Here is a 15,011-nt window from a genome sequence, read left to right on the forward strand (position 1 = left end):
ATAATATTATGGTTAATTATTCTCAATGGCACACTAAAAGATCTACTAATAAGAAAGTGTATGCGATAGAAGAAATTAATGTTTTGAGTGGAAAGATGGATGAACTTATGAAATTATTTGCTAATAAAAGTGTTTCTTCTGATCCTAATGATATTCCTTTGTCTACTTTGATTGAGCAAAATAGTGATGCCATTGATGTGAATTTCATTTCTAGAAATAATTTCAACAACAATGCTTATAGAGGTAATTTTAATCCTAGGCCTTTTCCTAGTAATTCCTCTAATAATTATGGTAATTCCTACAAAAATTATTATTAAATTATAATAATATTCCCTCTGATTTTGAATCTAATATTAAAGAATTTATTACTTCGCAAAAGAATTTTAATGCTTTGATTGAAGAAAAATTGCTTAAGATTGATGAGTTGGCTAGGAACGTTGATAGAATTTCTCTTGATGTTTATTCTTTGAAACTTAGATCTATTCCTCCTAAGCATGATGTCAATGAGTCTCTCAAAGCCATGAGAATTTCCATTTATGAGTGCAAAGAAAGAACCGCTAGGATGCGTGCTAAGAAAGATGCCTTTATAAGAGCGTGTTCTTCTAGTTCCTATGAAAATAAAGATGAAGATCTAAAAGTTATTGATGTGTCCCATATTAAATCTTTGTTTTGCAATATGAATCTTGAAAATTATGAGACTGAATATGATCCACCTTTAGCTAGAAGGTGTTCCAAAAATTCGGAGTTTTTAGATCTTGATGCTAAATTTGATGAAAGAGAGATTGAAGAAATTAAAACCCTAGATGTTGCTAAACCCATTATTTTGGATTTCAAGGAATTTAATTATGAAAATTGCTCTTTGATTGATTGTATTTCCTTGTTGTAATCCGTGCTAAATTCTCCTCATGCTTATAGTCAAAATAAAGTGTTTATAAACACATCATTGATGCGTTGATGCAATCTTATGAAGAAAACCTTGAGTTGGAAGTTTCTATCCCTAGAAAACTTTATGATGAGTGGGAACCAACTATTAAAATTAAAATTAAAGATCATGAATGCTATGCTTTGTGTGATTTGGGTGCTAGTGTTTCCACGATTCCAAAGACTTTGTGTGATTTGTTAGGTTTCCGTGATTTTGATGATTGTTCTCTAAACTTGCACCTTGCGGATTCCACTATTAAGAAACCTATAGGAAGAATTAATGATGTTCTTATTGTTGCAAATAGAAATTATGTGCCCATAGATTTTATCGTTCTTGACATAGATTGCAATACTTCATGTCCTATTATTCTTGGTAGACCTTTCCTTAGAACGATTAGTGCAATTATTGATATGAAGGAAGGAAATATTAGATTCCAATTTCCGTTAAGGAAAGGCATGGATCACTTTTCTAGAAAGAAAATTAAATTACCTTATGAATCTATTATGAGAGCCACTTATGGATTGCCTACCAAAGATGGCACTACCTAGATCTATCCTTGTTTTTATGCCTAGCCAGGGGCGTTAAACGATAGCGCTTGTTGGGAGGCAACCCAATTTTATTTTTATTCCTTGCTTTTTGCTCCTGTTTAGTAATAAATAATTTATCTAGCCTCTGTTTAGGTTGTGTTTTTTGTGCTTAATTAGTGTTTGTGCCAAGTAGAACCGTTGGGAAGACTTGGGGAAAGTCTTAATATCTTGCTGTAAAAAACAGAAACTTTAGCGCTCACGAGAACTGCTGCCATTTTTATTTGGAAAGTGATATTTAGTTAATTCTTTTTTCAGATGATTAATAGATAAATTCCCCACGTCCAGAAATTTATTATATATTTTTTGTGGTTACATATCTTGCGCTAGCTACAGATTACTCCAGACTGTTCTGTTTTTGACAGATTCTGTTTTTCGTGTGGTGTTTTCTTATTTTGATGAATCTATGGCTAGTAAAATAGTTTAAAAACCATAGAGAAGTTGGAATAGAGTAGGTTTAACACCAATATAAATAAATAATGAGTTCATTACAGTACCTTAAAGTGGTCTTTTGTTTTCTTTCGCTAACGGAGCTCACGAGATTTTCTACTTTAAGTTTTGTGTTGTGAAGTTTTCAAGTTTTGGGTAAAGATTTGATGGATTATGGAACAGGGAGTGGCAAGAGCCTAATCTTGGGGATTCCCATGGCACCCCCAAGATAATATAAGGACACCTAAAAGCCAAAGCTTTGGGATGCCCCGGAAGGCAGCCCCTCTTTCGTCTACTTCTATCGGTAACTTTACTTGGAGCTATATTTTTATTCACCACATGATATGTGTTTTGCTTGGAGTGTCTTGTATGATTTGAGTCTTTGCTTTTTAGTTTACCACAATCATCCTTTCTGTACACACCTTTTGAGAGAGCCATACATGATTTGGAATTTGTTAGAATACTATATGTGCTTCGCTTATATCATTTGAGTTATATAGTTTTGCTCTAGTACTTCACTTATATCTTTTAGAGCACGGTGGTGGATTTGTTTTATAGAAATGATTGATCTCTCATGCTTCACTTATATTATTTTGAGAGTCTCAAATAGCATGGTAATTTTTTAAATAATCCTAATATGCTTGGTATTCAAGAATAGTAAAAAACTTTCTTATGAGTGTGTTGAGTGCTATGAGAAGTTTGATGCTTGATAATTGTTTTGAGGTATGAAGATGGTGATATTAAAGTTGTGCTAGTTGAGTAGTTGTGAATTTGAGAAATACTTGTGTTCAAATTTGTGATTCCCGTAGCATGCACATATGGTGAACCATTATGTGATGAAGTCGGAGCATGATTTATTTTTTGATTGTCTTCCTTATGAGTGGCGGTCGGGGACGAGCGATGGTCTTTTCCTACCAATCTATCCCCCTAGGGGCATGCGCGTAATACTTTGCTTTGATAACTTGTAGATTTTTGCAATAAGTATATGAGTTCTTTATGACTAATGTTGAGTCCATGGATTATACGCACTTTTCTTCCTTCCACCATTGCTAGCCTCTCTAATACCGCACACCTTTCACCGGTATCATACACCCACCATATACCTTCCTTAAAACAGCCACCATACCTACCTATTATGGCATTTCCATAGCCATTCTGAGATATATTGCCATGCAACTTTCCACCGTTCCGTTTATTATGACACACTCCATCATTGTCATATTGCTTAGCATGATCATGTAGTTGACATCGTATTTGTGGCAAAGCCACCATTCATAATTCTTTCATACATGTCACTCTTGATTCATTGCATGTCCCGGTATACCGCCGGAGGCATTCATATAGAGTCATATTTTGTTCTAAGTATCGAGTTGTAATTGTTGAGTCGTAAGAAAATAAAAGTGTGATGATCTTCATTATTAGAGCATTGTCCCAGTGAGGAAAGGACGATGGAGACTATGATTCCCCCACAAGTCGGGATGAGACTCTGGATCAAAAATAAAAAATAAAAAGAAGAGAAAAGAGGCCATAAAAAAAGACAAAAGGCCCAAATAAAAAATGAGAGAAAAAGAGAGAAGGGACAATGTTACTATCCTTTACCACATTTGTGCTTCAAAGTAGCTCCATGATATTCATGATAGAGTCTCTCATTTCGTCACTTTCATATACTAGTGGGAATTTTTCATTATAGAACTTGGCTTGTATATTCCAATGATGGGCTTCCTCAAAATGCCCTAGGTCTTCATGAGCAAGCAAGTTGGATGCACACACACTTAGTTTCTCTTGTTGAGTTTTCATATACTTATAGCTCTAGTGCATCCATTGCATGCCAATCCCTACTCACTTACATTGATATCTATTGATGGGCATCTCCATAGCCCGTTGATACACCTAGTTGATGTGAGACTATCTTCTCCCTTTTGTCTTCTCCACAACCACCATTCTATTCTACATATAGTGTTATATCCATGGCTCACGCTCATGTATTGCGTGAAGATTGGAAAAGTTTGAGAATATCAAAAGTATGAAACAATTGTTTGGCTTGTCATCAGGGTTGTGCATGAATTAAATATTTTGTGTGGTGGAGATAGAGCATAGCCAGACTATATGATTTTGTAGGGATAACTTTCTTTTGCCATGTTATTTTGAGAAGACATGATTGCTTTGTTAGCATTCTTGAAGTATTATTATTTTTATGTCAATATTAAACTTTTATCTTGAATCTTTCGGATCTGAATATTCATACCACAATTAAGAAGAATTACATTAAAATTATGCCAAGTAGCACTTCACATCAAAAATTATCTTTTTTATCATTTACCTACTCGAGGACGAGCAGGAATTAAGCTTGGGGATGCTTGATACGTCTCCAACGTATCTATAATTTTTGATTGCTTCATGCTATATTATCTACTGTTTTGGACATTATTGGGCTTTATTATCCACTTTTATATTATTTTTGGGACTAACCTATTAACCGGAGGCCCAGCCCAGAATTGCTGTTTTTTTTGCCTATTTCAGGGTTTCGAAGAAAAGGAATATCAAACAGAGTCCAAACGGAATGAAACCTTCGGGAACGTGATTTTCTCACCGAACGTGATCCAGGAGACTTGGACCCTACTCCAAGGAGTCAAAGAGGAGGTCACGAGGGTGGGGGGCGCCCCCCCCAGGGCGCGCCCCCCTGCCTCATGGGCCTCTCGGTGCTCCACCGACGTACTCCTTCCTCCTATATATACCTACGTACCCCCAAACGATCAGATACAGAGCCAAAAACCTAATCCCACCGCCGCAACTTTCTGTATACACGAGATCCCATCTCGGGGCCTATTCCGGAGCTCTGCCGGAGGGGGCATCCATCACGAAGGGCTTCTACATCAACACCATAGCCTCTTCGATGAAGTGTGAGTAGTTTACCTCAGACCTTCGGGTCCATAGTCATTAGCTAGATGGCTTCTTTTCTCTTTTTGGATCTCAATACAATGTTCTCCCCCTCTCTTGTGGAGATATATTCGATGTAATCTTCTTTTTGCGGTGTGTTTGTTGAGATCGATGAATTGTGGGTTTATCATCAAGATTATCTATGAACAATATTTGAATCTTCTCTGAATTATTTTATGTATGATTGATTATCTTTGCAAGTCTCTTCGAATTATCAGTTTGGTTTGGCCTACTAGATTGATCTTTCTTGCAATGGGAGAAGTGCTTAGCTTTGGGTTCAATCTTGCGGTGTCCTTTCCGAGTGACAGTAGGGGCAGCAAGGCACATATTGTATTGTTGCCATCGATGATAACAAGATGGGTTTTTTATCATATTGTATGAATTTATCCCTCTACATAATGTCATCTTGCTTAAGGCGTTACTCTGTTTTCATGAACTTAATACTCTAGATGCATGCTGGATAGCGGTCGATGAGTGGAGTAATCATAGTAGATGCAGGAAGGAGTCGGTCTATTTGTCTCGGACGTGATGCCTATATACATGATCATACCTAGATATTCTCATAACTATGCTCAATTCTGTCAATTGCTCAACAGTAATTCTTTCACCCACCGTAAAATACTTATGCTCTGGAGAGAAGCCACTAGTGAAACCTATGGCCCCCGGGTCTATCTTCATCATATTAATCTTCCAATACTTAGTGATTTCCTTTGCTTTTTTACTTTGCTTTTATTTTACTTTGCATCTTTATCACAAAAATACCAAAAATATTATTCTATCATATCTATCAGATCTCACTCTCGTAAGTGAACGTGAAGGGATTGACAACCCCTTATCGCATTGGTTGCGAGGAGTTATTTGTTTTGTGCAGGTACAAGGGACTCGCGCATAGCCTCCTACTGGATTGATACCTTGGTTCTCTAAAACTGAGGGAAATACTTATGCTACTTTGCTGCATCATCCTTTCCTCTTCAAGGAAATCCAACGCAGTGCTCAAGAGGTAGCACTACCCACCGGCCTTGACGGCTGGATCCAGACATGATTGGGGCTTGTGGCGACCGAAACCCAGGTGTTGGAACTGGGGGTTGCGGGGATCGAGAAAGAGGCAAGCGTAGAAGAAAAAGACGGGTCTGTACCCCTATATAAAGGCTGCAAATATCAAACGTCTCCTCTTGGGCCTCAAAAACTTGCTTGTTTCCAAGGAGTTGTACCCCAGCGACGGTTGGATTACCCACGTCCGGGTTGACAGGAATCCGTTAAAAAAAGGGAGGCACGATCTCCGCTTGGATAAGGCGCGCCAATAAAGCCACGTCTTGGGACGTGGGGTGACGGGCCGGCAAAAACGGTTCGCAAGTAGTGGCCGGGCAGGCGTGGTGTGATATTACCAAAAAGTGGTCGATGGGTTGAACTCGTAAAATATTATGTCCTCTATGGTTGTGCATTCAACTCCGGATACAATCATCACATCTGAAGATCAACTACGAGTTCAGAAGGCGGAACCCTCCTTGTAATGTCGAAGACAATCTGTGCGCCGGACTCCTCGCCATTGAAGCCAGGTTCAAGGGCTACTGAGGGAGTCCTGGACTAAGGGGTCCTCGGGCGTCCGTCCTGTTATCCATGGGCCGGACTGATGGGTTGTGAAGACATGAAGGCCGAATACTGTACCTGTGTCCGGATTGGACTCTCCTTGGCGTGGAAGGCAAGCTTGGCGACCGACTATGAAGATTCCTTATTATGTAACCGACTCTATGTAACCCTAGATTCCCCCCCCCCCGGTGTCTATATAAACTGGAGGGGTTAGTCCGGAAAGGATAGATACTCATTACCATAGTCATACAGGCTAGGCTTCTAGGGTTTAGCCATTATGATCTCGTGGTAGATCAACTCTTGTAACACTCATATTCATCAAGATCAATCAAGTAGGACGTTGGGTATTACCTCCATAGAGAGGTCCTGAACCTGGGTAAACATCGTCTCCCCAGTCTCATGTTACCATCGATCCTAGGCGCATAGTTCGGGACCCCCTACCCGAGATCTGCCGGTTTTGACAGCGACAGGCGGGGCGGGGCCTCGGCGGATCAGGGCCTCGCGGAAGCAAGCGTAATCCTTTGCCTCGGTGCCGGTGGGGTGGGGCATCGGTGGAGCCGGCGGTGTCCTCTACCTCGTTCTTGGTGCCGTGGGCCGAGTTGACGCCAGCGGAGCAGGGACTCATTGCAGCCGGCATTGTCCTCTGCCTCGTCCTTGATCTCGCCAAACAGTGCCTCACCCGCTTCATCGCCCTCTTTGTAGGCGTCCGCATCCTTCGCCACCCACATGTGGTATCGCCAGCGCTCCAGGCGGCTCTCGCGGGAGAAGCGGTACGAGTCGAGCAGCGCCTCCTACTCCGCCCGCTCCGCGGTGATCTGCTCCTGTGCCTGTAGGTGCTCCTAGAGGATATGGTGGTTGTAGGCGGCGGCGGCCTGCGCCTCCCGGAACTGCTCCTAACGCTTTTGCCTCACTGTGTCCATGATTGGGCACGGGCCTCGTCGATGGTCATGGTGCAATGCACCGGCGAGGATGGCACGGAGGAGGTGGTTGTCGCCGGATCTTCGACTACCATGTTCTCCATTAGGACATCATCATCCTCCGGTTGCCTGCCGGCCAGCCAGTCGGCGACAATGGCTTCCATCTCCTTGTGGTCTGTCGTCCGCCCATCCCGAAGAGCGCTGGAGCGCGAGGAAGCCATGGTGGGCAGTAGTGGTGTGGACAGGAGAAAGGGAACGGAGGCAGATGACTGCGGCTATGGTCGGCGCAGCAGTTTATATAGAAATGGTGGGCGGCGGAGGGACGGAGGGGTGGCGTCGGAGTAGCCGCCTTAGCAACCGCGTATCATTAATGTGGGCGGCAAACGGACGGACGGACGGCACTTGTGTCGTTCGAACACGGAGCAATCACCTGCACCGGGAAGCGGCGCGGGTGGCGTTGACTGTTTCAGGTGGAAAGCGCGCGCGGGCGAGGGAGGCGGTCTGGGTGGGCCAGGGCGGTCTGACTCGTTCTTGGCAGCGGGTCGGTCCAGCAGCCGGACATGCTGGCTCGCCAGCGAGCTCGCCGAGTTGAGTGACGATAATCAGACGATGGACGTAGCTTCCGACCAAGAGCCGGTGCCACTGTCCAAGCCGGTTCTTGCCGTGTTCACAATAGAGCAGGTGCGGCCGCACTTCGACGCCATAATGGCGAAAGAGCTACCAGCGCAGGAGGACCTGTGCCGCAACCTCCGTCTCCTCAATGAGCATCGTTGAACAAGCGAACGACAATGCCATCGCGGACATGTGGCCCTATGATCCTGGCTTCATGAATGAGCAGCGGGCGCTGTATCAGACTATCCGTAGGGCTCGCGAGGCCCTCTCCATCGTCCTTCGAGTTTTTGCGCTCGCCGTGGCGCCGCCATCTCGCGTTGTCAACATGGTCAACGAACATGAGGAATGAGGAGATGACTTTACTTGGAGAGGATGACATTGGGGACCCACCAGGGCCATAGCCGCACATACGCAAGTGCCTCCTTATTATATACAACTATTTTTTTTGCTTCCTCCTAGTTTCCTGACATCACAGTCCCACACCATTGTCAACCTATGTAGTCAATAAATGAGAGAATTGCACAAGGAGCAGCCGACAGCTGGGACCAAGCAGCTCGAGCAGTATTTGTGTTTTTGAGTTTTTCTTGAGCAATGTTTTTGTTGTTGTTCAGAGGAGAGTAGGGTATTAACTGGGCGGGCTGTGGCCCGTCTAGCCCAGGACAGATATCCAGCCCAGATATTAATTTTTTTCAAGTTGAAAATGGCTAGCCCAGCTATACTTTTTTCCGGGAAATACCCACGCAAGGTCAACTTGTTATTCTCCGCCCCGCTAGGCTGCAAATATTTCCTAGGAGGGATGCATTAGGCTTAACAAGAAAATGGGCTTTAAGAAATAATAAATGGGATGTAATTATAAAAACTGGGCAGTAACTATAAAAAATGCACCAAACACGTAATTAGTTTTAAAAAAATATTATTTTGGATTTTTAAAATTTTAATTTCATTAATTGTTGCGCGTGCAATATTTTGTTGGATTTTTACGTACTACAAATTTATTTTGAATTTTTTTAATCTGACTAGAAATTTCAGGATAAAAATATTCCGGATCCCATCAAAATGTGGGAAATTTTATTGAATTATGTTTTGAGCGGTTGGCTGAAATTATTAATCGTTGTCCTAGCTAGAAATGGATTGTACTTTTAACAAACTGTAAATGGGATGTAGTAAATTCCATTAGAATTCAGAAATGGGATGTACATTCTTACAAATCGCAAATGGGCTATATGTTCTCTGCCACACATTTGTGGGCCTACAAAGTTGACGCGTCCCCTAAAATAACTAAGTTGATGCGTATGCAAGGTTTTGTCAACTCATAGTCAACACACGGTTCTAGCAGCAGTGGTCGTTGGATGTCCAGCCAACGGATGTTGTGCTTCTTCTTCAATCTCGGATATTCTTGCTTCAGCCGCCCAAAAAATAATTCCTCCCCCTGACATCTGGGGTGCACTGTTTTGGAGGCTGACCTGTGGGCCTACTAAGTTGACATGCACCATGGGCTTTGTCAGCTTAGTCAATATAAACGATTCAAGTTGCAGTGACCGTACGATGTCCATCCAACGCCCGTCATGATTCTTCAACCTCTGGTCTTCTTGCTCCAGCCGCCCAAACCAGCGCCGGCCATGCCACCTGCTCCTGCTTCCCGTGTCCGGCTGTGCTGCCACGGCTGGCCATGCCATCCCTCTATACTCACCCACACCTCCTATTATTCTCCGGCGATGGCAGCCTCACACCATAGCCGAAGCAGTCAACCCACGTACTCCCCTCCGCGTGGGCATCCACTGCCGCGTCTTCCCCGCCTCCGCGTCATTCCCTTCCTAGGCCTCGTCGTCGTCCACCGCCTTGGTGCTCTCGGCACGGCATGGTCAACGTGGTCAACGGAGGACATCAATTGGAAGAGGACTTTAGGTGGTGAGACTGACAGCTGGACCCACCAGCTACAGCTTCAAACACAAGCAAGTGCCTCCTTATTACTCACAAAATAAAAACGATTCCTCCCCCTGATAGTTGGGACCGAGGAGCTATATCTTCGCATGCAAGGAAGTGCATCCTTATCCTCCCTGACCACTGGGACCCACCCAGTCAAAGCATACGTAGCGTTGTCTGTCTAGTCGCAAATGTGTATGTACATACTGGTCGATCGGTCTCTCTGCAAGTATGAACCACGCCGAGTAAGTAGCGGCATGTGTCGTTGTAGAGCACCCGACATAGCAGTTCATGCAGTCCTATCTCTAAGTCCTGTACACGTATGTACAGCCACAGGGCAAAAAAATATGACCACGTACGTACATACAGGCGGGGTCTCGAGCACGTACTCACGCATATATATATATATATATACGGACGGCCATGGCTTGTGTACATGGAGAGGCAACGGACTCCAGCAGTGGGGTCCTGTTCATCGGGCAGCGAACCGGCTGGGTCGGAACAGAGAAACAGCGTCCTGTTCATTGGGAGGCAACCGACAGGGTCAGAATGCGTCGTGTTCATCGGGAGCCAGCCAGCTTGGAAGGAACAGCTGATCGAAACGAGGCCTGGCGTACCGTAAAACGAAGGAAACAGCCTTGTCTTTGACCGACCACAGTCAAAACAGGATCATGTTCATCGGGAGGGGTCTCGCATACCGCAAAACGGAGGAAACGGACTTCTCTTGGACCTCCTATGATCGAAACGGGGTCCTGTTGATCGGGAGGGGTGTGGCATACCGCAATACGGAGCAAACAGACTTGTGTTGGAGCGCTATGATCGAAACGGGGGTCCTGTTTATCGGGAGGGGTGTGGCGTACTGCAAAATGGGACTCCACGGGATACTGTTCATCTTCACCGTCGACCTCCTCCAGCCTCCACGGGCTACTGTTCATCAACCGTCGACCTCCTCCAGCCTCCACGGGCTACTATTCATCCACCGTTGAGCTCCTCCAGCCTCTACCTGTGACTGTTCATCCACGGGCTCCTGTTCATCCAGCCTCACCGCTCCTCCACCGGCTACCGTTCAACCAGCCCTCTCCACGGGGTCCTGTTCAACCACCCCTACACCGGCTACTGTTCATCCAGCCCTCCACCGGCTACTGTTCAACCAGCCCTCCACGGGGTCGTCCTGTTCATCCAACCCTCCATGGGGTCCTGTTCATCCACCCCCAATCGGCTCGATCGATTAGGGTCATGTTCATCCAGCAGCAACACCACTGGGTCCTGATCATCTCCCCCACCATGGGGAACTATTCATCCAACCCCCCAACAATGCTCACTGTTCATCAAGGGAAGGAGGCAGCAGGTACGATCGGCTTCAGTTAGCAGCAGTAGCGAAGGAATCGCCCGGTCGGGTTCAGTTAACAGCCAGATCGATCGATTGCTTGGGTTAAGTAACGCGTAGCCTGCAGTGCAATTGCTCGGGTTCAGTAGGCGAACGCCTCGTTCGGGTTCAGTTAGAGCCCAACGTCTCGCACCCACGCGCGTACGTGTACGAGAGAAACGCGCATCACTCGGCCCCCGACCACCCACCATAACCGGGAACTCCCCGATATTTTCCTCGCCCTCGCTTCTACCACGGTTTTTTCCGTCATGGAGATGGCCCAAAGAATGTCATGCAACTGTGTCTCCGGCCCACCCAAGACGAAAAGCCCATTTTCTGTCATGATTTTTTCTCATAGAAGTAGGAGCCCACCACATCTATGATGATACCAGGTTTTGTCACAATTATCGTCATAGAAGTGTCACAAGCATGACAGGAAAAAAATCCGTTCGGCCCAAAATGTCACGGATGTGTCTTTTTTTTGTAGTTCTCCCATCTACTGTGTTGTTGGCCAGAGATATAATCCTAGTTCTCCCTTGGCACTACCCATGGCATCCAACTTATGTTCCCAGGACGGTGATTTTTGTTCTCCACCCGCGGGACAAAGTAGTGCCTGAACAGATCAACATTGGGGGGAAACCCCAACGAAATTCTCGCACAAGTGGGCAAAGATCACCACCATGCACGCCATTGCATTTGGCACGAAATCCAAGAGATGGAATCCATAGATCGCCATCATTGCCTCAAAGAAATCCGAGATAGGAGGGCAGAGACCGCAGATGAAATATGCGCAGAAAAATCTGTATGAATCTGGTGGTTCCTCCTTCCCCTCCGCCAGAACTTTGGGAGCGCCATGCCCCTTCGGCACCTCCCTCCCCCACAAGTATCCACACCTTGTCTGCACCACATCACCGTCGAGATTCGACGGGAAGAATACGACGTATCCCATTTGTTTCTTGTCCAGCTCAGTCGCTCTCTTGCTCCCCTCGGCGGCTGCCTCTTTCGCGGGGGTCGTCCGCTTTCCCCTGGCAGCGGTTTTCTTCCCGATGTCCCCTATGATGCAGTGAGAGCGTGAGAGGTAAATTGGAAGGGGATCGGCAGTGAATGTGGGCGAGGAAAGAGCGATGTCGCTTGGCTTCCAGAGGAAGATGATGGGGAGGCGAAGCAGACGATGAATGAGCAGTACCCTTCCGCGTTTTCCCCTCTTAAGGGAAACGACGTGATGGAGGAAGCGACTATTCAGAAAAGTTACCGTTTTGCACTAACTCCTACAGTCCCATGCCCCCACTACCCGCGATAATTACGCGAAGTGGACATTGAATTGACTAGTCATCATGATGGACCGCCGTGCGCGCAACCCTCTCTTGCCATGCATGTGTCCGTGCACTATTTGGGGCCTAACCCAATGTGCCCAGCGACACATATGGCTCAGGCTCGGGGATTTCTGTCAGGGTACACAAACATGGGTCTATGTTTTCCCCTGACTCGTGCACGGACAGCAAGCCACCGATCTAAGGACAAGTTTCCAGCATCCAAGATCAGATCAAGCACTAAGGATCCGTCCTTTGAAGAATCAAAGTGCCGATAAAGAAGACCAAGTCAAGCCAGGGAAGCAAGATATCACTAAGGGAAAAACCTCCCTTGCCGAGTGGGCGAGCCTGGCAAGGTCAAGGTTACCTCGGAAGCAAGCCTCCAGATCGTCCCGGCGGGCCTGTCGGGGCTTGCAGAGGCGAACTGCTCCACCGCACCACCTCACAACAATGCAAGTCATCGATCGGTGCGGTGTCAAGCCCCTAAGTGACTAAGTGGCTGCTTCCAGCCACATGGCAGCCACTTCCTACGGAAAAAACCTCCAAATGACACCCATCCTAAGACGTGTCAAGCAAGCAGGCGTGAAGCTGGAAAATAGCCCTGCAAGGCTTGCTGGGCACGCTGTGATGTGACACTGAGTGGTGCATTTAATGCACTCTGTCCACCTGCAGAGTTAGGTATGATAGCACTGTTTGCTATCTAATTAGTGTGTAAAAGACTGATTTGCCACTGTGGTGACCCCTTTATTTATAAAAGGAGGCCCATGGAAACCGTAGAAAGGATTCGGACCCTCGCATATTCATACACGCGTAGCTACTCTCACCCCGAGGCAACCCTGCCGGGCAAGAGCGTTGCATTCTCCACCATTATCCACCTTCAATCCACCAAAGCAGGAGTAGGGTTTTCCGCCTCACGGCAGCCCGAACCTGGGAAAAACTGCCCGTGTGATCTCTGTCGTGCTGTGTTATGCTTCTCCGGTCTTTGTGCAACATGCCCCTCCCCCCGCCGAACCAAAAGGGGCTTATAGCCCCATAGGTGGCCGTGGTTTCCCACGACAATCACTTCAATGAAAATGTTATGAAACAATAATATCAATGATCATGCTGTTAGAGTAATTACTAGAGGAGGTAGAATGACTCAGGAACCACTTTATCCTGAGGGACACCCTAAAAGAATTGAAGAGGACTCTCAGAGAATTAACAGTGATGCACCTAGTCTTTCTAAAATGAAAAAGAAAAAGAAAAATGATAGGACTCTACATACCTCTAGTGAACCTGAAGTAGAAAAAACTCCTGGAGATAATAATGATGTTTCTATCTCAGATGCTGAAACTCAATCTGGTAATGAACATTCACCTAGTGATCATGAAAAAGATAATGATGGTGTTCATAAAGACATTGAACCAAACAATGATAAAGAACCAAATAATGATGTTGAGATAGAACCAGTTGTTGATCTTGATAACCCACAACCTAAATATAAAAGATATGATAAAAGAGACTTTGTTGCTAGAAAACATGGTAAAGAAAGAGAACCATGGGTGCAAAAACCCATGCCCTTTCCACCTAAATCAACTAAAAAGGAAGATGATGAAGAATTTGAACGCTTTGCTAAAATGCTTAGGCCAGTCTTTTTGCGCCCTCGCTTGACTGATATGTTAAAGATTGCCCCGTATGCAAAGTATATAAAGGACATCATCACCTATAAAAGAAAAATACAGGAAGCTGAAATCTCCACCATGCTTTCTAATTATTATTTTAAGGATGGAGTATCTAAAAAACTTGGAGATCCGGGAATACCAACTATACCTTGCTCCATCATAAGAAACTATGTTAAAATTGCTTTATGTTATTTTGGAGCTGGTGTTAGTGTTATGCCTTTCTCTTTATACCAAAGAATTGACTTGAGTAAACTCACACCTACTGATTTATCTTTGCAAATGGCTGATAAATCAACTGCCATAACTATCAGTTTTGTGAGCATGTGCCCGTTGTTGTTGCAAATGTTACCATCTTAACTGACTTTGTTATACTTGAGATGCCCAAGGACGACAACATGTCGATTATCCTTGGTAGACCCTTTTTAAATACTACAGGGGCTATTATTGATTGCAATAAAAGCAAGTTCACTTTTCATATCAATGGTAATGAGCATACAGTGCACTTTCCGAAGAAACAGTTCCAGGTGAATAATAATGTTATTGAAAAATCTCTGACAATCATTATTGGAAGTTTTCAACTACCTCTAACTACTGCCAAAAATAAATATGATATACTTGTTGTTGGGGACATACGTATCCCTGTTGAGGTAACTTAGTGCTTGTCACACCCTGATTTTTGGCCCTTTCTTTTTCATTTAATTTCTTCGAGATTTTATTTGAAATTGCTTTTCTGTGGCTCTATAGTCTGGAAACTTGGGAAGAT

Source organism: Triticum urartu, chromosome 3 (assembly GCF_003073215.2).
Source record: "Triticum urartu cultivar G1812 chromosome 3, Tu2.1, whole genome shotgun sequence".
Classification (NCBI taxonomy): domain Eukaryota; kingdom Viridiplantae; phylum Streptophyta; class Magnoliopsida; order Poales; family Poaceae; genus Triticum; species Triticum urartu.